The sequence below is a fragment of the Trichechus manatus genome, unplaced genomic scaffold (assembly GCF_000243295.1).
Source record: "Trichechus manatus latirostris isolate Lorelei unplaced genomic scaffold, TriManLat1.0 scaffold00219, whole genome shotgun sequence".
NCBI classification, from domain to species: domain Eukaryota; kingdom Metazoa; phylum Chordata; class Mammalia; order Sirenia; family Trichechidae; genus Trichechus; species Trichechus manatus.
The window spans coordinates 2,764,127-2,781,908 of record NW_004444155.1 but is presented as its reverse complement, the minus strand read 5'-3'; positions in this window follow the sequence as shown (position 1 = coordinate 2,781,908).

Genomic DNA, 17,782 nt, shown 5'->3' with positions numbered 1-17,782 from the left:
ATACATATATATACACATTATATATATATACATATATATATATTACAACGTTTTCCAATTAAACATTTTTAAGGTGTACTGTATAGTGGTATTACGTACATTAATAAATTGCATAACCATTACCCTTAATCAGTGCCAAATTTCCCATCACAGTAAGTAGAAACTCACCACTTTTCAAACAATAGATACACTTGTTGCCTTCCCTCCTGCCCCTGGTATCCACTAATAAACTTTGGTCTCTATATATTTGCCAAGTCTTGTCATTTTATGGAAGTGAAGTCATACAGTATTTGTGCTTTTGTGATTGACTTATTTCACTCAACATAATGTCTTCAAGGCTCATCCACACTGTAGCATGTATCAGGATTTTGACTCTTTCAGGTTAAGTAGTTTTCCACTGAATGTATGTATCACATTTTGCTTACCCATTCACCCACTGACAGACATTTAGGTTATTTTCACTTTTTAAATATCATGAATAGTGCTGCAATGAACTCTGGTGTACATATGTCTGTTTGTGTCACTGTCCTTTGTGTATATACCTAGGAGTGTGGCTGCTGAGGAACTGCCAAAGTGTTTTCCACAAAGGTTACCATTCTGCATTCCCACCAGCAATGGATAAGGTTTCAATTTTCCCACAGTCTCACCAACATTTATTTCTACTTTTTGTAAAATAATAACTATGGTCTTATGACATAACTCAGAAGTGCTTAGGTTTAGGACCAATCATGCTTTGGTACAGCCTCATTAACATAACAAAATAAAAAGCCTATTTCCAAACAGGATTGTATCCACAAGTACAGGGGCCATGACTCCAATATATATTTTTCGGGGTATATAATTCAATCCCTAACAACAATAAATAATAAAATGAGATGACATTCTTATAGGAAAATGAACAAAGAATAAACAAGAGATAGGTCAACATAAGAGAAATATAAATGGGTAAGAATTTTATTGAAACTATTCAAACTCATTGTAATTTAATAAATCAAAATAATAACAGCAGTACATTGAGTATTCATCAAGACAGATCAATCTAAAATCATAAAACAAACCTAACAAATTTTTAGAATTAGAAATCATACACAATATGTTCTCTGACCATATTTGGAATCTAACTACAAATTAATAACAGGAAGATGTCAAGAAAATCTTCAAGCACTTAAAATTAAACAATATACTTCTAAATAACACTTGGTCAAAAGGGAATTGTAAAAGACATTTTTAAAAAATACATAAAACTAGATGAAACCTCAACATAACAAATTCTGTGTGATTCTGAGAAAGCAGTACTGAGAGGAACATTTATACCAAAAAAATCTTACTTTAAAAAGAAGAAAAATATCAAATCAATGATCCAAGTTCTTACTTTAGAAACATAGGAAAAAGAGAGCAAAATAAACTCAAAGCAAGCAGAACAAAGGAAATAACAAAGTAAGAGCAGAAATCAATTAAATTGAACACAGGAAAACAGTGGAGAAAATCAATGAAACGAAAGGCTGTTTAAAAACAACAACAGTAAAATTGAAAAGCCTCTAACAATAGTAGCAAAGATAAAGACAAGATGTCAGGAATGTTGTTGTTAGGTGCCTTTGAGTCGGTTCCGACTTATAGCGACCCTGTGTACAACAGAATGAAACACTGCCTGGTACTGTGCTATCCTCACAATCGCTGCTATGTTTGAGCCCATTATTGCAACCATTGTGTCAGTCCATCTCATTGAGGGTCTTCCTCTTTTTTGCTGACCCTCTACTTTATCAAGAAGTTTGAATCCACCAACCACTCCCTGGAAATCCTATGGAGCAGTTTTACTCTGTTCTACAGCATTGGCTATGAGTCTGAATCAACTTAACAGCAAAGTGTTTTTTTTTTTTCCTTTCCTTTTTTTTTCAGTGCCTGAAGGACCTGGCTCAGGTTCTTCCTGGGGAGGTGATGGCTTCTTCAGGAACATATTCAGTGTTTTTTTGCCTCGTTTTCTTTTTCTTTTCTTCATAAATTCCTTTATATGCAACAAACACTGCATGAGTATGCCTCTCTATCAGTGCAAAGTGTTCAGTGTCTGGACAAATCTCTTAAGCACTCTTCAGCAAACTGTTAAGGTCTGCCAAGAGTTTGACTAACCCGTTAACAGTGAACCTCCTTTGCACCTGTTGCTCTCCTGTAGTTTCCTTTTCCCTTGCCTCTTCTTCAGTTATTCACTCTTGCTCTAGCTCCAGCGTCTCTTCATTTGTTAGTTCCTCAGGAACCACCTCTAGAAGTTCTTCAATGTCCTCATTATCTATGTCTATTTTGAGGTTGCTGTTTACCATGTCAACCACAGGGCTATTAATCCTTGCAGTCTCATCATTCTTTCAAATCCCTTAAAGTCTTGCACATACTGCTTCAGTACCTTTTCCCGTATACCATTCATGCATTCTTTGGTCACATCATCCCAGGCCCATGCAAGGTTCTTTATGCAGTGGTAAATGTTATACTCCTTCCAGAACTGCATCAGTGTCCAGTCAGTGTCAACACTTGCAGCAGAAGCCTGAGCAAACATCCTTCTCAGGTAGTAGGCCTTGAATGTGTCAATAACTCCTTGGTACGTTGGCTGATTAAAGAGGTGGTGTTTAGTGGGAGAAACACCACTTTCATGTTGGGAAGGAAGTCACCAGTGAAAGAAGGATGTCCTGGAGCATTGTCTGCATTTAGCAAATCTTGAAAGTTTTGCTTTCTTCCAAGCCGTCTTCTCCATTTCACTGGCATAGAAATTGAGAAGGGCATCCTGATACAGCATCTGTGTTATTCAGGACTTTTTATTGCACCTGTAATATACTGGTAAAGTGTGTTTGTTAATATTCTTGAAAGCCCTGGGGATTTCACTCTGCCAAATAACAAATGGCTTTAACATGTAGCCAACAACATTGTTTCCCAACAACACTGTCACTCTGCCTTTAAAAGCCTTAAAGCCTGGCATTGACTTGGCCTCCTTATGGATGAAGGTCCTTTCAGACATTTGCTTCCATAATGAGATTACATCCATATTAAAAATTTACTGGGGCAAATAACCTCCCTCTACAATTAGTTTGTCAAAGGTTTAACAGATTCTTCTGCTACCTTTGTATCAACACGCACGGACTCATCACTCACTTTCACATTATGCAGCAAAAAACCTCGTTTGAAGTTCTGGAACCACCCAGAGCTAGAACTAACTTAATATTGTAGTCTAGTCCTGCTTTTTCTTTAAGTATCTCGAGCAAGCTCAGTGCCTTGGCAGTGACTGTCAAAGTGCTGAGAGGCATTCTCTTTTGTGTTTGGTATTCAATCCATGGCATTAACAATTTCTCCATAGCTGGTATAAGTCCCTCTTGTATTTCAGACTCATAGCTTTCAGTGGAGACAATCTTTTAACAGCTTGGGTAATTTTTTCTTTATTTTTGAGGATTGTCATGATTGTCAAGTGCAACATGCCTAAAGCTGGAGCAATAGTATTCACTGATTTTCCACCTCTGTGTTGTTTAATAACCTTTTGCTTCACTTCCAAATTGATACCTCTCCTTTGCCTCTTGCTGCCACTATCACTGGCACTGGTTTTGCTGCGTTTGGGAGTCATGATGCACTTCATGGTAATATTTTCACCAAAAAAGAAACAGAGAGATAAAGCTATAACACTCACGAGACTCAATACATGAGATTGGATACTGCTGCCTACAAGTTGAAGCATACACTCTTATATGGTAATTTTTTTATTTGTAAATAGGGAATGTTCACATCAAAATAATGAAAGTACAGTAGAATACATACATAAGCCAGTAACATAGTGTTTATTACGACTATCAAGACATGTATTATAGGATATATGGGTACTGTTGTTTTATATACCTGGCAGGGCAATTGGTTTGTATACAAGAGACATGAGATACACGCATGCAGGAAGCTGTTGCGTTACCTAAGTTCAGTTACGTCCGCTACATCCCATTCTCTGACTGGGATATCTGAACTCTGTTACAACGTTATGGGACCAAAGGTGCATATGCAGTCGCACATTGCCAAAAAGATGTTATGTGGCACATTATTGTACATACACCTCAGATAGTCTGAGGAGCGGTGTAATAGAAGAAATATTCCCCATCTACATGTTTGAGCTTCTCGAACAAAGATTAGGACTTTTTTTTTCCAGTCTATACAACATTTATAAACCATAGGATGTGATAAATGCTATAAACACACCAAAGATGAAGACAAGACTCTTGCTTTTGTTAAGCTTACGGTCTAACAGGAATGAGAGCAATGACAAATAAATATACTGTGTGCAATGGGAGTCCATAATGTGGAATCTAAGAGGTGATACATAATTTTAACACCTGTTTGCTTGTTTCTTATGTTTAAATATAAAATCTGTATCTTTTCTTTAGTACAAAGAGTCATTTTTGTAAGCAGACGAATCTCTTTGATTCTCAGTTCAACAAAACTATTGAGGATGATAAAGGAAAAACATGACTTCGAGAAATTTTTTCTTCATTTCAAGCATACTTCTAAAAGTATAAAATAAATGCACACACACATAGATATTTTATTTTTTTTAGTGTTAATGTTTCAAAGACCTTCATTCCAAATGAAACTTTGAAATGTATTTTTATCAGTAGAAGTTATTTTGAAGCACAGGGTCAAAAAGTATCTACTCCAGTGATAGATTCAAGTTTCTTCATTTTCTAAATTATTTTTATAGCTTCTGTGTTTTCCCTTAAGGACTTTTAAGTATGTAATGGCCAAGTCTTCCTTAACAAGCTACATCTCCTCTTCATCTTCTCTCCACAGCACAGTCTGAAACAAGTCATCTTTCCGTATCAGGTACCTAATATTAGATCCTGAGATAAGGACAGTGGTAAGTTCAATTGACAGTTCCTCATTTAGCTCCAGGGATCATTTTATCTGCTACCAAATTAGTTTATTAAAATATCACATCAATAAATCAGTGGGAAAATAAATTCTTGATCATGCTAAGTAAGTAGGTCAAAGATGTTTAAATGCACTGATAATTTTAAAAAGTATTTTACTAATCAGGAAGAAAATGAGTTGACACTCATAGGAAAATAAGCAAAGAATAAATGAGGCGTGTCAACAAAAAGAAATATAAATGGGCAAGATTTGTGCTGAAAAAATATTCAAACTAATTTGTAATTGAAGAAATCAAAATTAAAATAGCAATAAGTGGAGCATTTAGCAAGGTATCAACTTGGAGTCATAAAATAATCCTTAGCATATTAAAAAAAAAATGAAATTGTATGTCCTCTGATCATAATGGAATCAAAATAGAAGGCAGTAAATGGAAAACATTAAGAAAATCTCCAAACATTTGGAGAGTAAACAACACACTACTAAATTATATTTCTGTTATAAACTGAACTATGTCCTCCCAAAATACGTGCCGTAAATCCTGTCCGATATACCTGTAGTTACAATCCCATTTGGTTATGGATTTTCTTTGTTATGTTAATGAGGCAGTATTAGTCACTCTTTTCAAATATAAATGAACAGATTAAGCAACAAGCACAAGCCGAGGGGAAGATACAAGCCACTCGATTGTAAAGGAACCTAGGAACAGAAGCTGAAAAGAGATAAGGACCTTCCACCAGGGCAGACAGAAAGAGACTTCCACTAGAGTCAATCCCCAAATTCAGACTTCTAGCTTTCTAAACTGTCAAAAAATAAATTTCTGTTTGTTAAAGCCACTCACTTGTGATATTTCACTTATAGCAACACAGATAACTCAGTGTCAAAAAGGAAGTCTTAAAGGAAAACAAACAAACATAGAATTAAATTAAAATGAAACCACAACATATCAAAATCTGTAGGATGCTGCTAAAGCAGTGCTGAGAGGAACAGTAAGAGCACAAAATACTTACATTAAAAGGAAGAAACATCTCAAATGAAAAACATAACTTCCTACTTTAAGAAAAAAACAAAAAATGAGGAAAAATAAACCCAAAACAAGAAAGTGAAAGGAAATAATAAAGATAATGAAATTGAAAACAGGAAAACAATGCAGAAAATCAATGAATCAAAGGGCTGGTTTTTAAAAAAAGTAATATAATTGATAAATCTATAACAATATTGAAAAAGATAAAGGCAAGCTAGCAGGATTATCAGGTATTGAGTGGGATATGACAGCAGATGCTACAGCTATTAAAAAGATCATGAGGGAATACTACAATGTTACACTTTTCAGTTGGACAACTTAGAATAAATGGATCAGTTCCTTGAAAACAACAAACTAAAAAAAATCATCTAAGATGAAACAGATAACCAGCCTACACGTATAATGTAAAAAAATTGAATTTGTTACTACAATGCTCAAAAACCAGTTTCTCTTCCCAGATGTTTTTACTAGAGGGTTTTGTCACACATTCATACCAAGTTTACACAATCTCTTCTGGAAAATAGAATAGGGTCCTGTTGAAAAGAAAATAACTGATCAAGTCAGTTAAACTTAACTGGGTTTATTTGAGTGCAAAGCTGTTTGCAAACAGGGAACTTCCAAGGTGAAAGCGGCAAGGGCTTGCTCAAGCAGCCTCAGTAGAGAGCTTTTCAAGGCAATAGGGGATTTCCAGTAGGAAAGTTATAATGATTGGGTTTCTGGTATGTCCTTAATTGAAGGGAGGGTTTTGCAAAGCAGGGATCTTCCTATCACTGGCTCCGCGGCTACACTGGTCTGAAGAGAACTGGTTGTGTCTGGTATAGCGAATCAGAAACATCCTTCAGTGTCAAGTTGTTTTTTTGGGAAATTCCGTGTGATTAAAATACTTTGTAAGCTCCCTATTGTTCCGTCAAGATTTGTGCCTGGCACAGTTTGCCATTTTGATTTATTTTTCTGGGAAAGGTCCTGCATCTGGCACAAATGGCCCTCAAGGATTAGTTAATATTTAACAGTACACTTCTCAATCATTTCAGGAGGCCAATGTTAGCCTGATCCCAAAGCCTGATAAAGACAGCACACAACCAGTAAAGTACAGGCCAGTTATTTTCATGAACATAGATGTAACAATCCACATCAAATGTTTAGCAAAATGAATTCAAGAGTGTAAAAAAGAAAAACATACCACAATCAAGTGGGATTAACTCCAAACATGCAAGGCAGGATCAATATTTGAAACTCAATCAATGTAATCAAACATAACAACAACCAAAATAAGAAAAAAAAAACAAAACACATAATCATATAAATTGACACAGAAAGCATCAACAAAATTCAACACCTATTTTTGATTAAAATTTTCAGTACACTAGAGATTAAGGTAAATTTCTTCAACCCTTAGCAAAAAATCAACAGCTAGCATAATACTTAATGCTGAAAAACAATACTTTCTCTCTAACACTAAGAAAAGGCAAGGATGTCCCTCCTCGCTACTGTTACTTAGCATAGTACTGGAAGTTCTAGCCAGTGTAATCATTAATGAAAAATAAATAAAAGGCAAAAGGCATGTAGATTAAAAACAAGAAATGAAACTACTTTCACATGCAGATGACAAGACTGTCTATGCAAAAAACAAAAGGAATTTCCAAAACATCGACAAACAAAAACAAAAAATGTCTCCTAGAACTAATAAGTGACTTTGGCAAGTTTGTAGCATACAGTTGAAATCTAGCCCCTAAGATCAACACACAAAAATTAATCACATTTCTATATACTGATAACAATCAAGTGGAAACTTAAATAAAAAACACAATTCATTTGCAAATGCTCCTAGGGAAATAAAATAACTGCTGTGTAAATCTTACAAATTAGGTACAAGATGGGTATGATAAAATTATAAAATCTTGATAAAAAGAAAGCAAAGAAAACCCAAATGCTTAGAGACATATACAGGTTCATGGATTGGAAGACTCAACATAGTAAAAATATAAATTTTATCTTCAATTGATATATAGGTTCAACATAATTCATATCAAAATCTCAGGGAGTATTTCTTTGAAGATACAGAAAACTTATTGTAAAATTTATAGGGAAAGGGCTTAGAATAGACAGAACAGTTTTGAAAGGGAAGACTAAAGTGGGAGGAATCACTATTCCAGATAAGAAGGCTTACTGTATAGCTGCAATAATTACGAGTGTGGTACTGGTGGAAGAAAAACACATGGATCAATGGAACACAGATTTCAGAAATGAAGCCACATAAATACACCCAAGCAATTTTTCACAAAAGAACAAATGCAGTTCAAAGGTGGATGGATAGCAAACATTGATTTAAACCTCTCACTACATACAAAAATTAACTCAAAATGAATAATGGATTTAAATATAAAACATAAAGTATCTAACTTAGAACGTAGGAGAAAATCATCAGGACCTAGGACAAAACAAATAATTTTTAGACTTGACACTAAAGTATGATTTATAAGGGGAAATTTGAAAATTCAGCATCTTCAAAATTAAAAAAAAGAACTTTTGCTTTAAAAATGCTCAGTTGAAAGAATGAAAATACAAATTATAAATGGGGAGAAAGTATTTGTAAATCACATATCCAATCTGTATTCAACTTGTATTGTCACAAATCTGTGTCAATTGTCTGACTGTTATGCTGGCTAAATTTAAGTGACAAATGGACATAGACAGGGGATTAGGATGAGCTCTCAGTCCGCTCTCTGTGCATCACGTCTGGTAGCTCAGAGGCACTTGGACCCCCTCCATCCTCCCTGCCGGCTCTGCCGTGTCAAGCCTGGTGGAGCTGACTGGACCACAAACGAGTGGTGCCTAAGCTGTAGCTGAGACTCTCATGGTCCAGAGTCCTTAGCTGCAACCCGTTCCCTTGAGATCTCCAGCATCTTCCTGTCAAGCTGACTCAGAGACTCTGCTTTGCCTGCTCCCCACACAGGCCACACACTTGGGCAGCTGGGCCACATCAAGCAGCAGGTTTTCACGCAGGGCTATACCACTGTGGGAGGAACATTTGTACCTTGCTGGCAGTAATAAACTGCAACAACCTCAGCCTCCACCCTGCTGATTTTAAGAGTGAAATCTGTTCCTGACCCACTGCCAATGAACCTGTCTGGGACCCCAGAGAACCTGTTAGAAACCCTATAGATCAGGGACCATGGAGCCTCGCCCGGTTTCTGCTGGTACCAGCTCAAATAGGTGTTTCCATCACTGTCTAGGAGGCCCTGACTCGATTTGCAGGAGATGGTGACTGGCTCTCCAAGAGTGACTGGAAGAGGGCCTGAAGTCTGAGTCATCACAATATCCCCACTGGACACTGAAATAATGAGAGAGAAGTGCAAGGTTATGTACAAACATGTGTCATTTTCATGCTATCCCTACTGTTATTTTTTCAAGCTTAAAACTTTTTTATTAATAAATCATTTTAGGATTCATTTAAATTCATACCCCAAATATATCCAGTGACAAACACCCTGAGATTTGCCAGTCTCAAAAGGTCTCTTTCTTTGTCAAGGTCTTTGCCAGAGAACTGATCTTTGTTCCTTGTGTTTCCCCCTTAATCACCCAGATCTAAAACATGTGCATGTAACTTGCAGACAGAATACAGACAAGAAGCAGCTGCACCACCAGAACTCACCCTCCCCACCACCCTTTCCTTCTCATCTTCCCTCTGTCCTCACCAGGGATCCAGAGCATTAAAAGCCCCAGCAGCTGAGCAGGGAACCTCATTCTGAGGAGATGAACTGATGAATCCTGATAAGTAAAGGCAAGTCTGGAGCTGACTATTTATCTCAGACTTGCAAGGGAAGGTCCTCCCTAGGGAGCAATATGCAAATCTTTTGGGGATGCAGCAGTGTGGAAAGTATCAAAGGGAGGGTAGGCTTTAGTGTGAATAAATATTATAAATTCCTCTGTGTTTGGAGGAAAATCAACAGAGATGAACTCCATGCTGCCTGAGAAAGAGAAGAGTCAGATTCTGAAAAACTATGAGTCAATATGTAGAAGACACAGTATGTGTGGACCTGTCACTCTTAAGAAAAAATTGTCATGTTGCATATTCATTCGAGACCCTGAAGATGTAGAGATGTGTGTCCAGAGGTAATATCTGGTAGGCAAACAGCCATCCTGCTTGTCTCCCACTCAGCAAATCTGAAGAAGGAAACAACTCCTCCATTTCCACTGACTGGGGAGTCTCCAAATGACAGGAAGGACTAGACAGGGTTCCACCACTTGTTTGCTGCACCAGGCTAACTGCTGTTATGTTAGATGCTGGATGCAGGTGTCTCTCCTACAGTCATGGCAACAGATGGTAAATGGATGACCACTTTGTCCTCATTGTGTGCTCTGCGCTAATGAGGCAAACTTGTTATCTGGCAAGAAAACAAGCAGAGAGAAAAAACATTGACTCTTGGAAACATGGAGATATAAAGTTTAGAATTCATTTTAAGGTAACAGGGAATGGAGAAAGAGATTCATGACTCTGACAGTGTCAGGGATTTAATTATGTCCTCCAAAATCATGTGTCAACATGGCTACACAGTGATTCCCAGTGTTATGTGATTGTCCACCATTTTGTTATCTGATATGATTTTCATATGTGTTGTAAATCCTACCTCTGTGATGTTAATGAGGCAGGATTAGAGGCAGTTATGTTAATCAGGCAGGACTCAATCTACAAGATTAGGCTATATGTTGACTCAATCTTTTCTGAGATATAAAAGAGAAAAGTTAGTAGAGAGATGAGAGGGGGGAATTTCATACTAATCAGAAAGCAGAGCCAGGAGCAGAGCTGATCCTTTGGACTCAGGGTCCCTGCTCTGAGAAGCTCCTTGACCAGGGGAAGATTGATAACAAAGACCTTCCTCCGGAGCAGACAGAGAGAAAGACTTCCCCTGGAAATGGTGCCCTGAATTCAGACTTCTAGCCTCCTAGACATCCACTTGTAGTATTTCTGTGGTAGCAGCCCTAGATAACTAAGACAGTAAACATGAAAATTCTAATACGGTTATACACACACACTCACACACACGCATATATTTTTTTATACAAAAAATAGTTTTTGGTTTTTTATTTTACTAAAATGTCATCTTTCTCTTACACATAATAGTTTAGCAAGGAAATCTCAAAGATTAATCTTATATTTATCAAATTATTTTTATAATGGTTATACACTATTCTTTGGAAGGAATATACCACACATTCAATAATCATTTCTTATGATGAGTATCTATGTTGTTTCAATTGCTGAGTACTACAAAAATTGTATCAGTGAAAGTGTTTTTGCATGCTCATTAGAAATGGTGCTTTCATTTTAATGGGATAAATTCTCATGTGTGGACTTAACCAGTCACCAAACAGAAATTTAACAGGATATGACAGAACACTTTTTACAGATATAGTAACAATTTACCTTTTACATCAATGAATAAGTTTCTTTTTCTAAAGACAGTGATGCCTTAAGGGGCAGGAGGCTTGCTGGCAAAGCATGGGATGGCTGAATATGAAAATATTGCATATTATTTTTCTGAGTGTGTAAAATAGCTCATTCCGTACAAAAGTTTTTCTCACCATAAAGACCTAGGTCTTCTCAGGGTCTTTCTGTTCCTTTCATGATGTTAATATTGTCAGAGAACCTAATTAAGTGGAGCATGAATCTTCAGTCAAAAGGACATTCCAAACTGAAGTACACTGAAAACTTGATCCAAAGGTGTCATGTCTAGGATAACATGCCCCAATTCCTACTGAAATCTTCAATTTCTTATGGTCACTCTAGGTTAGGATGCATGGATTAGAGGCTGTCAGGCTACCATGCTTCCCCTCCGCCACTTAAAGCAGGGAAACAACCTGATTGCTTTGAGGTTCCCATGTTAGCATGACTCAAGTAATATTGACTTGAAGTTGAAAAATGCTGCCAAATTTATATCACTCAACAAGGACAGTCACCGACACGCAAATGATATTCTGTAAAATTAAAATAACATTGGATTTTCAGAAAATTTTGTGGAATTCAAAAGTACATTTATAAATAAACTAGCAAATACAATCCTAGGTGAAAGAGTAAAGAACATTTATTCTCCAACACATTTTGATTGATTATCTTTTGGGATGGTCTACATCAAAGTGTAAAGGAATTTAAAGTTGGTAAATTTTAAAATTAAAAATTGGTGAAAGAGGACCTGATAAAATCTGAAATGGTTGGCTTGAGATCTGGGTTAGACTGCCTTTTGTTCTGTTTTCACCCTCTCAACAGCCATCTTTTGTGCAGACTCAACCATGTAGCTCAGGAAATGTTTTTCCTCTGTGATAAATTTAAGGATGTAAAAACAGTATCTCTGAGAAGACACATTTGTGCCAAAACTTATCTAAATATTTCAGGCAAATACTCACAGGAAAAGTTCTGCTTGAGTAGGCTATTTCTAGTGAAGGAATTTCTGGTAGTTATGAACTACCAGGTGACATCTCAGTTGCCTTATGAGCTTCCACAACAGGAAGTTCCGCCTTGTGATGACCTAAGTTCGTAACTACAAATCAATTAGTGTATTTCTCACTTTGCAGTGACCTAAGTTTGTAAGTACCAATCAAGCAATAGTCTTCTAGTTTTTTTTTTCTTCCCTTATAAAATGTCTCTGCAGCTCCCGCCACTTTGAAGTTCTGGTTTTCACTCTGTGGAATTCAGTCTCTTAACTTTCAACAAATCTCTTGATTTTATTTTAATATAAGTATGTGTTGTTACCCTATGACATGAATACGATTTTTGGTAGGAAGAGATACTGAGCAGAAATATTAAGAATGATCATTGAACCATCTCACCCAAGAACATGGATGGATGATGATAAATTGTGCTCCTTATTTCATTTGTTAAAGTTTTTACTCCCCTTCCTCTTTCTTCCATTTTGAACTTTTTTAATTTTGGGTGTCTTGGATGTGTTCTTATCTTATGAAACTTACTAAAGTAATTTTGTTCTTCACTTTGAAAATGCATCACTACTCGTTAATAATTTGATAAACTGCACAGAGAGATGAAACTTTATACTCTACACTGTAAGGAAATAAGAATTAATAAAGAATGTAAGAATAACCTTAAACTGGGCCCACGTGGGAAAAGTTAAAACAAAAATCATATTAAGCCAATAATATTAATCGATTTGAAGTTTATTTGATGTACAGTTTGCAAACTGGGCAACACTTCTGACTAGAGAGTCAAAGTGTTCAAAAGAGAAAAAACTTCCCAAGATTCTTAAACCCCGAGATTCTTAGCCACACTGTCATTGAAAAGGACCTAGAAACACTATCTATGTAATAAAAATTTACCCTAAAACTCAGTTTCCAGTTTGATCCTGGAGTTTCTGTTTCTTGAAAATGACTACACCTAGATAATTCTTCAAAACAATATGATGTCCAAGGCAAAATGATCTTTACTAATTATTAAGATTATTGTTTGACTTAAACATGACTTTTAGGAGACCAGTCTGCTCAAGGCTCAAGGTTCAAAAGAAGATCTCACGGCAATGGCCTGAATGGGTCACCCCAACACTACTGACCCCAGAAATCTGAATTCCAGAAGAATTAAAAGCTGTTTTTCAGGAGCATGATTGTGAATGTCTTCAATATTGACCATTGTCAACTGATTGAAGAAGGAAGAAGGACTTATCAAATTTTCAATTCATTATTTATGACATTGTAGATTCATCTATTCTCACTTCATTCAATTATCATCATAATTTATTTTGATCCTTATATTTTTCCAGATTGGGCCACTGGGAGCCACTTCTGTGTCATTTGACACATCCCGTCATTTTTTAATCTCTCTCTTAATTTATAGTACATGATGTAAAAGCTTATGTAGTACTTCCTCCCCACTCCCCATTCTTGGAAATGACCATTTCTCTGAGAAGCTATTATTTCTTTTACTGGAGAATGATGCTTAGAATCATGATGGGACATTAGGTATGCACATGTGTATTGAAGTGCCCCCAGGAAAATTCAGTGGCTATTTTAACCTAATTAATTAATCATTATGAATCAGTCTGTGTGAATTTTTCCAATGCTGTTTGTTTGACCCTTAGAATATACTCACACAGTACATAAGTTTACCCTGTAAATTTCAATCTAGATTTGGATAGCAGTGGCCAGGAAGTAGAAACTTTCTTACTGTTTAAAAAAAAGAAAAGAGCTTGTTGGGGAAAGACTGGCATTGTCCTCTGAATGAGTAAAAAGTTGATCTAAATTAATTGCTGGATTTGAGGAACAATTTGAGAATCCAAGACAATATGCTACTGTCCTGATTTATTCCTAGTGTCAGGTGTCCAGATATGTAAGATGTTTTATGGACGTAAATGCTCAGAGAAGGTTGAGTCTCAATTAGCATCTGGTACCTGGACTTTCTCTCCTTTTTTCAAATACGCTAGCAAATATGACCCATAAACATTGCTCCAGCTACAAAGCTGAAGTTGCTTCAACACTAGCTAAAAATAGTCATGAGCTGCTAATGGTGAGAAAATTATAGGATTTAAGTTTAAATATCCAGGATATCCGGGTATACTAGCACACACTTCCTCTGAAGAGGCTCAAAGACAGGTCTTTAGAAGACAGACTTTTCTCTCCTCCTCCCACCTCTTAACTTCTGATTGGGTGGTAGCTCTAGATAGGACATGATCTTGTGGATGGAGAGGTTATATTCTGAGATATATGATTGTGTTTTCACATGAGTGAGACCCCATGAGAATAATATCCAGCTTCATCTTCCTCAACAGTGCTGATTATAAGACTGAAATTAATTCCAGACTGACTGCTCTTGAAACTGGCTGGGATACCAGTGCCCTATTTAGGTGGTGAGGGTGGATAAACATCCAAGGGAGGTGGCCTGGTTTCTGCTTGAACTAGCTTTAATAGGGTTACAGATTGAATTTTGACCTCCCAAAATATATGTTGTAAATCTAACTCCTATACCTCTGGATGTAATTCTGTTTAAAAATAGGGTATTCTTTGTTATGTTAATGATGCCATATCAGTGTAGATTGTGTCCTAAACCTAATCATTTCTGAGTTATAAGAAGTAGAACAACACAGAAACAAGCAAGCACAAATGAGGGGAAGACAGATGCCACAAGAAGATCTCCAAGGAACCCAGGAACGCTGGAGCTCTAGAAGCTGAAAGAGACAAAGATCTGCTTCCAGAGCCAACAGAGAGATAACGTCTTCCTTTACAGCCAGGCTAGTACCTTGAATTTAGACTCCTAGTCTCCTGAACTGTGAGAAAATAAATTCCTGTTTAAAGCCATCAGCTTGCAGTATTTCTATTACAGCAGTACTCACTAACTAAGACAACTAGTTATTCCCATTGTTATGTAGGACAGTCTGACAAGACTAGCAGGGCATGAAGACGCTCTTTCCCGGCAATTGAGACAAGGAGTACTGATTCAATACCATATCCCCATGGAAAGATTTAAAATGTCTCTGAAGTCTCTAGGCAAAAGCCTCAAATTTCCGGGCCCTAGTCTCTGAACTCAGGCAAACGTCTCTTTGTTAACATCACCTAAGTGCATCACATGATCATTTGTGCACAGAGATCCGGAATCATTAAATCCTGTGTTAAGTCAAATGCTGGTATCAGAACTAGGAGGTGACTATCACAGGTCCCATTCCAAATGGGACTTCCAATGAAAGATTCCGTTAGGTATGGCAGGTCATTATAGTGGAATTGTCTGGCTGTCATGTTAAGCAAATTTAACTGACAAAGGTACACTGTCATGGGGTATTAGGATGAGCTCTCAGTCAGCTCTCCCATGCTTCAGGTCTGGTTGCTCAAAGGCACTTGGACCCTCTCCATTTTCCCTGCTGGCTCCGCCATGACAAGGCTGGTGTACCTGTTGGGGCCATAAAGGAGCAGTACCTGAAGCTTGGCAAATGCCCTTATGGTCCAGAGTCCTCAGCTTCAATCCATTCCCCTGAGGTCTCCAACATCTCCATCTTAAGCAGACTCAGAGAATCTACTGTGCCTGCTTTCCACGCAGGCCACATATTTAGGCACCTCAGCCACACCAAGTAGGAGGTTTCTGGGTAAGGCTGTACCACTGTAGGATGAAGTTGTGTAGCTTGATGACAGTAATACGCTGTGACATCCTCAGCCTCCATCCTGCTAATTTGAAGTGTGAAATCTGTCCCTGACCCACTGCCACTGAACCTGTCAGAGAACCCAGAAAAACAGGTGGAAACCTCATATATCAGAAGCTCTGCTGCCTGATCTTGTTTCTGCTGGTACCACTGTAAATAAGTGTGTTCGTTTCTATGTAGGAAGCTCTGCAGGAGATGGTGGCTGTCTCTCCAGAAGTGACAGGCAGTGAGAGTCAACTCTGGGTCATCACAACATCCCCTAAAATAATGAGAGAGAAGTGCAAGGTTATCCACAAAAATTATAAGCCACTTTCATGACTTTGCTTCTGTTTTTTCAGGCTAAATCATTTTGCAATTAATAAATTATTTTATGATTCATTTTAAATCATACCCCAAAAATATGCCATGACAAAAAACTTGAGATGTATCAGGCTGAGTGGTGCCTCTTTCTATGACAAGGTTTTTACCAGAGAACTGGTCCTTCTTCCTTTTGTTTCTCCCTTAATCTCACAGATCTAAGCATCATATGCCCCTTTCCAGAGAGTGAAACACGTGCGTCTGTGTTGTTTCACAGAATACACACGTGAACCAGGAGCACCGTCAGCACACACTCTCCACACCCCCTTCTCCTTCTCATCTCCCCCCTGTCCTCACCAGGGATCCAGAGCATTAACAGCCCCAGGAACTGAGCAGGGAGCCTCATTTTAGAAACTGAACTGATGAGTCTTGATAAGTAAAAGCAAGACTAGAGCTGACCTTTTATCTTAGACTTGCATGGGAATGTCTTCCCTGGGGAACAATATGCAAATCCCTTGGTTGTTTTAGCTGTATAGAAAGAATCAAGGGGAGGTTGGGCATTTCCTGTGAGCAGATAACAAAAGATATCTTCTGTGTTTGGAGGAAAATCAATAAAGATAAGAATAACACTGCCTGAGAGAGAGAAGGGTTAGATTCTGAAAAAATATAAGGTGATATTAAATGACACAGTGTGAGTGGACCTGTCACCCTTAAGAAATTGTTATATTGCTCATGCCTCAGAGATTCTTAAACTGTAGAGCTGTGTGTCCAGAGTTAATCTCTGGGACGTAAATGACCATCCTGCATGGCTCCTCCCAACTAATCTGGAGAGGGAAACAACCACTTCATTACTATTTTTACAAAAATAACACACATGTAATTCTTTTTTTTTTTTTTGGTCAGTTGTGCCCTCCTCCCACCCCCAGTGAGGTATTTGCTTGAGCTCGCTATCACAGTTTTTTTGCGAGTAGGGTGCCAAACCAAAATAACCAGACCTGTTGCCATCAGGTTGATCCGACTCATAGCAACCTTATAGGATAAAATAGAACTGCCCCATAACCCCATAGGGTTTCCAAGGAGTAGCTGGTGGATTTGAACTGCTGGCTTTTGTTTAACAGCCAAGCTCTTAACCACTGTACTACCAGGGCTGGAAGAGGGCGCAGTTGCCAAAAAACACGTAACACTCCCATATTTTCATAAAAATAAAGTACTCCATTTCTGCCGACTGGGGAGTCTCCAAACGACAGGGAGGACTAGAGAAGGAACAATCATATGTCTCTTGTCTGCTGTACCAGACTGACCTCTGTTAGGTTTTATATTAGATGCAGGTGTTTCTACTACAGTCATGTCAGGAGACAGGTAAATAGATGCCCACTTTGTCCTCACTGAATTTTGGGTGCTGAAGAGGGAAATTCATAATCTGATAAGAACACACAAACTAAGAGATGAACAGAGA